This window comes from Homarus americanus, unplaced genomic scaffold (assembly GCF_018991925.1).
Source record: "Homarus americanus isolate GMGI-L3 unplaced genomic scaffold, GMGI_Hamer_2.0 scaffold58126, whole genome shotgun sequence".
Taxonomy (NCBI): Eukaryota; Metazoa; Arthropoda; class Malacostraca; order Decapoda; family Nephropidae; genus Homarus; species Homarus americanus.
The window spans coordinates 75,001-81,222 of record NW_024711059.1 but is presented as its reverse complement, the minus strand read 5'-3'; the positions used below and the strand labels follow the sequence as shown (position 1 = coordinate 81,222).

The 6,222-nt window shown below is 34.3% G+C and overlaps 1 long non-coding RNA gene across 1 annotated transcript in view; it reads right to left on the bottom strand.

The window, feature by feature from the left end:
* Positions 1-1,665: 1,665 nt before the first annotated feature.
* The window catches only part of LOC121859414, a 53,571-nt gene continuing 49,014 nt past the window's right edge, over positions 1,666-6,222 (bottom strand). Inside the window, exon 3 of the long non-coding RNA XR_006087643.1 lies at positions 1,666-2,214. This is a non-coding gene — a long non-coding RNA (uncharacterized LOC121859414). The remainder of the gene's footprint in view (positions 2,215-6,222) is intronic.

Below are 6,222 nucleotides of genomic sequence, written 5' to 3'. Positions count from 1 at the left end.
TTATACAGCTATGTGTATGTTTATTTGAACTCCCCATCATAAGTGTCCGTTTTCTCTCACTTCAGCACTCCTGAGTCGTCCGTTTTCTCTTAATCTTAGAGTGCACTAGAGACTGTTATATCTTAGTAGTGACACAGAATTTGATATTGCAACTGGGGTTGCAATTGTTGAAGCAACTTACGTATGTCTGATTACAGTTGAAATATTCAAGATCCATTGTGAGTGATGCTTAAAGCTTCAACTGTCTTTATGGTTGGTAAAACTTGTCAAGTCTGTCAGTCTGAATGGCATGTGTGAGGCCTTGTGTTTGTACAACCGCTAAATATATAAATATATAATGTTATGATAATTATCAGAAACACATAGGCATAACGAGGTTTATTACAAAGTGATGAAAAGGATACTGTACAGTGGCTAGTCCACAAAACATGTAGCCATGTCTCTTTATTTGAGTGCCCCGTCATAGGAGTCCGTTTTTCTCTCGCTTCAGGACGCCTGAGTCGTCCGTTTTCTCTTAATCTTAGAGTGCACCAGGGACTTTGTTATTTCTTAGTAGTGACACAGAATTTGAAATTGCAACCCCAATTGCAACTGGGACAATCCCAGAACCAGAAATTTGATATGGACAGTTCAGATTTCGTCCGATTTATCCGAAATCCGGATTAAAGGTGTCCGAATTAACGAGGGTCGTCTGTATATATATATATATATATATATATATATATATATATATATATATATATATATATATATATATATATATATATATATATATATATATATATATATATATATATATATATATATATATATCATTTCTAAATTTTATTAAATATTAAAAAAATTAATTGTAACATATTTTGTAACAGCAAAATATTAAAAATTAAGAGTGATTTCGATAAATGTTTTTTTTACTGCATCATAACATTCACTGGCAGGTTATTACAACAGTTTACAACACTTCATGCCATAACATTCTCTGGCAAGTTATGCCAAAAGTTCCCATCACTTACTATCACAACATTCATTGGCAAGTTATTACAACAGTTCACAACACTTACTGTTACAACATCCACTGGCAAGTTATTACAACAGTTTAAAACTCTTAATCATAACCCAGCTCAAAATCTTACTACAGGTTGACAACCCTTTATCCGAAATTCCGAAAATCGAAAAGCTCTAAAAAACCGAAAGTTTTTTGTGAAGCAATTTTTTTTTTTTTTTTTTTAAACAGGGATTAGCCCACCCGGGCATAGATCACTGACCCACATCGGGGCTTGGAGGGCAAATATGTAGTAGTAATACTTATTATAATAATAATAATTATTCACAGTAAATCAAATTTTTAATAAAAAATACACCAAAATAAAATAATAATGATAACAATAATAAGAATAATAAAATACCTGTATAATAATAAAGTTAATAAAATAATAATAACAATAATACTGTATTAATAAAATAATAATAATAAAGAAATACAAGAATGAAAAAAGATAAAAAGTGAGAAACACGACCTAGACCTATGAATTATTATTATTATTACTACTACTACTCTTATATTCCCCCACCCCCCCTCCCAGGCCCCAATGTGGGTCAGTGACTTGTGCTCAGGTGGGCTAATAAAAAAAAAAAAAAAAAAAAAAAAAAAAAAAATATAACCATTCTGAAAACCGAAAAATTCCGAAATCCCTCTGGCCCCAAGGATTTTGGATAAGGGATTGTCAACCTGTACTGTATAACTATAGTTATTGGAATATTTATACTGTAGTTAAATATAGTTGATGGATGGCAGAACTTATAAACATAGAAACCTCCCTTCTTTCTCACATGTTGTTACTCTCTATTGGAGCAGATTCCATATACACAACATTGTACTGTACAAGAATGCAACTCCCATGGTCATAAAAAGATTTAAGTAAATGTGCTTACAAAATGGAAATGGGCTTGAGATAAACACTTTATTCTGCAGATGGGAATGTACTGTAAGAATCTGATGTTCCTCCTTCTTGTTCCAAGATGCTAGACAGAGCCACATCACGTTTGTTTTTCACAACTCTCCACGAGCGTCGAGTATATGTAAAGTAGGCCTCTATTTCCCCAAGGGTCCGCCCCTTGGTCTCCGGAACAAGTAAATACACGAGTATCAGTCCAATGACACATACACTGCTGTAGAGTGTGCAGGTACCTGCAATTCCAGCCAAAGATTCCAACCTGTTGGGGACAAGAAATAAGGTTATATGATACCCAGCTATACATTATCTTGCTGTATGGTGTTTTACATACAGTACTGTACTGTACTGTATGTTGTTGATGAATTATATCTTGGGTATACCATATATACCGTATAGTTCGAGTTTTTAAGACCAAATTTTTAGGCAAAAAATTGGGGGTCGTCCTATATATGCGTAATAGTTTTGTTAGGTTGAACCCGTGCATGATGGGAAGGGCGAGGAGCAACTTTTAGCTTCAGACATGAAAAATATTTACCATTTACTGCCAGTAAACAATGGAAACGTAAAATATGTACCAATTAGTAATGAAAAGTTGTGCAGTTCCTTCAGCAAATGAAGCTCACCAACTTACAATAGGCTAAATTACCTTACAACATGCTTTCAGTAGTCTATGTTGAAGTTCTTAGCACAGGCTAACTTATCATATCATATACGGTATCACAGTACTCATTGATCTACAAAAAATACCGGTAATAAAAACCTTTTCGATATTTCATACTTAATATAATACCCGGTAATCTACTTCAACCTCCTATTGTTTACAACGACGCATGACGCACCACCAGCTGTTGAGTATCAGCTAGACGGTACACGTGTTTTTCGAATCGTTTTCAGTTAAAAAACTGTTACATCACATGTATATTTTACCTTAACTGTGCCTGAATGAATATATTCTCGGAAATAAATAGTAGTTTTGCTGAAACGTGATGTATTTTAATGTAAAATAGGATAAAATACATGACAAAAACAAAAGATTTTACCTAACCTTCCGATGTTCAAGAGAAGTTACTCATTTTTTTAATAGTTTTTGGTTAAAATATTGTTATATTACAATGGTATTCTATTCATACTGTGCTTGGTATAATGAATTCACAGAAATGTAATATTTTTGCTGAAATGACGTACGTATTACAGTGGAAAGTGGGATAAAATCGTGATGAAAACAATGACTTTCGCTTTCTTTCGTTCAAAAGATGTTACCGTAATCGCTTTTCGAATGGTTTTCAGTTTAATAACTGTTGTATTACGATAATATTCTATCCTAATTGACTTGAATAAATACTACGATACCATATTTCTGAATATTTTCATTAAAATCCATCAAAATCATTTTCCTTGTCATCGTCTGCAGCAATAAACAGCTTCTCCCAGTCCTCTCCTTGAACAGGGCTAGAGGGTACGTGTTTTTCGAATCATTTTCAGTTAAAAAAACTATTACATCACATGTATATTTTACCAAACTGCGCCTGAATGAATATATTCTCGGAAATAAATAGTAGTTTTGCTGAAACGTGATGTATTTCAATGTAAAATAGGATAAAATACATGACGAAAACAAACGACTTTACCTAAGCTTCTGTTCTTGAGATGTTACTGGTTTTTTTAATAGTTTTCGGTTAAAATTCTGTTATATTACAATGATATTCTATTCATACTGTGCTTGATATAATACATTCACGGAAATGAAATATTTTTGCTGAAATTACGTACGTATTACAGTGGAAAGTGGAATAAAATCGTGAAAAAACAATGACTTTCGCTTTCTTTCGTTCAAAAGATGTTACCGTAATCGCTTTTCGAATGGTTTAGTTAAAAAACTGTTGTATTACAATAATATTCCCTCCTAATTGACTTGAATAAATACTTGAATGGAAATATACAATATTTTTGTTGAAACTACCCGCGTTTCAGTGTAAAGTGTCGTACGTAATAATAAATAGTAAACAATTTGCCTTCGGCACTCGTGTTTCAGGCACGGCGAACCTCAGTTTATAGGACGTAGAGTGTTTTTAGTGAAGGTTTTGTTGTTCCATTACCCTCAAAAATGTGGGTCGAACTATAAACGAGGAATATCGTAAATTAACGATTTCTTGGTCAAAAAATCAGGGTCGACCTATAAACGAGGGGGAGTTTATAGACGAGTATATACGGTATTTCATATCTAAATACAGTAGGCTCACAACTTTTGTGTCTATCTCGCACAGGGAAAAGTACCGCAAAAGTAAAATTTGTGATACCGATAAGCAGAGTTTACATGTTTAACCCCTACACCCCAGGCCAGGGTGCATGTGACAGTATCCCCCACTGAAATTGAGAAAAATCAACTTTTCCAAAATATAATTTTTAACTGTTTTAAATGATGAAACAATAAAAAAAGAAGTAAGAAAAACTATATATTGACCCTATAGAACTTCCCAATAGAATGTGATTGTTTTGACTACCATGGTCACTCCACACTTACGCCATTTTCTGCTTGCCTTTGTGTCTGGGATGCAGTATTGTGCATATATTTACTGATCATAATACTTATTTCCTATAAATAATTAATTTAGAAAATTTTATTTACATTATTTTTCATAAAAAGTGCTTAACAATAACACACAGTCTGTCTGGCTGTCTTTGTCTTTGGTAGAGCAAGTACTGCATTTAAATAATTATCGGAATAATAATCCCGCAAATAAATACATTTATAACATAATCATAGCATTATTTTATAGTAATACTACACTACAATACAACTACACTACCTTTAGCAATATTACTTTGATACAACATGATAAAATGGACAAATAATGAAAATGAAACAAACAAAAGTATATAATTATGTTCAGGAAGCTTTCCTGTGGCCGAGGTGTGGCGTGACATGCAAACAGTCATGCTGGAATCTAATAACTCGCGCTAGGCATATAAACAATGCCGAGAAAAGGGGCGCGTTCCGGAACGTCAACAGGGGCGCACTAGATGGACGCCCGGAAAGTAGGGGTTAAGGGTCTACTGGTACTGGCCAAAACCAGTTCCATCCCTTACTTTTTCCCAATAAAGCACCCACACCCTGCCTGAAACAGGGTATACAATAGAATCCCAGTTATCCGGTATCCAGGCAACCAGTAGACTCAACTAATTGGCACCAAAATGAAATAGTAATAAAAATAAACATTCCTCCAAAATCAGCTAGTACAGTATTGTAAGTTTGAATACCTGACGCAATCAGGATGAGCTGCCATATTTATTGCTATGATAAACAATGTGCATATTTATTGCTATGATAAACAATGTGCAGCCATATTTATTGCTATGATAAACAATCAAATTGATACATAGCATATCATAAAATATAATAGCACATATTTTATGTACAAAATAATAGCTCCTTCTACACTCAAACCATCATCTGGGCAAGTACTGACCCACTTCAGCCCAGCTGACTCACAGACGTGTGGCTGCCGCTCTGAGTTGTGTGTGTGTGTGTGCCATGATGTCACATCGGGAGAGACCACGGCCTACACATACACAACCATGCTCTTAATTTTTCATAGTTTTATAGTATATTTTCTTTATTTGTAAGCCATATTAGAGTACAGAAAGTCCTCGTTTAACGTTGCTCCCAACAACGTTGTTTCATATAGCTATGCGACTCTTTAGATACAGGTTGTACCTCTCTAGTCCGGCAACCTCGGGACCTGACCGGTGCCGGACCATGGAAATTGCCGGACCATGGAAATTCACCCTTTTCCTGGATAGATAGTGACTTGTGCTATGCTTGGAAGCACTAGCACCACTTTCTCTGCATCATGGTCTCTTTGAAGACATATTTAAGGGTTAAATGTCGATAGTAGCTTCTCAAATTTAGCGAAGTTTTAATTTAACGATTTTATTGGAACACAAAAAATAAATACAGTAAAAAATTTTGACGGGCGGAAACTTGAATTTCGACGGTTTGAACGCCCCACCAACGTAGCAGACGACGCATAATCGTAGTAAACAATGTCATTTCTCTTATGTACAAAAGATTCATTATTGTTTATTACTGAATGTCTTTTATTGAATTAATGTTTATGTGTGCAAAATGAGAAATACAATTCATTAATAATTCGAGAATATTAAACACACGAGGAAATGACACAGCAATGTTTTCGTTGGATTACAAAGCCAGTGACTGACTGGTTCTACATATAAAACTGAAGAAAATAAGACCTTGGTTGTAGCT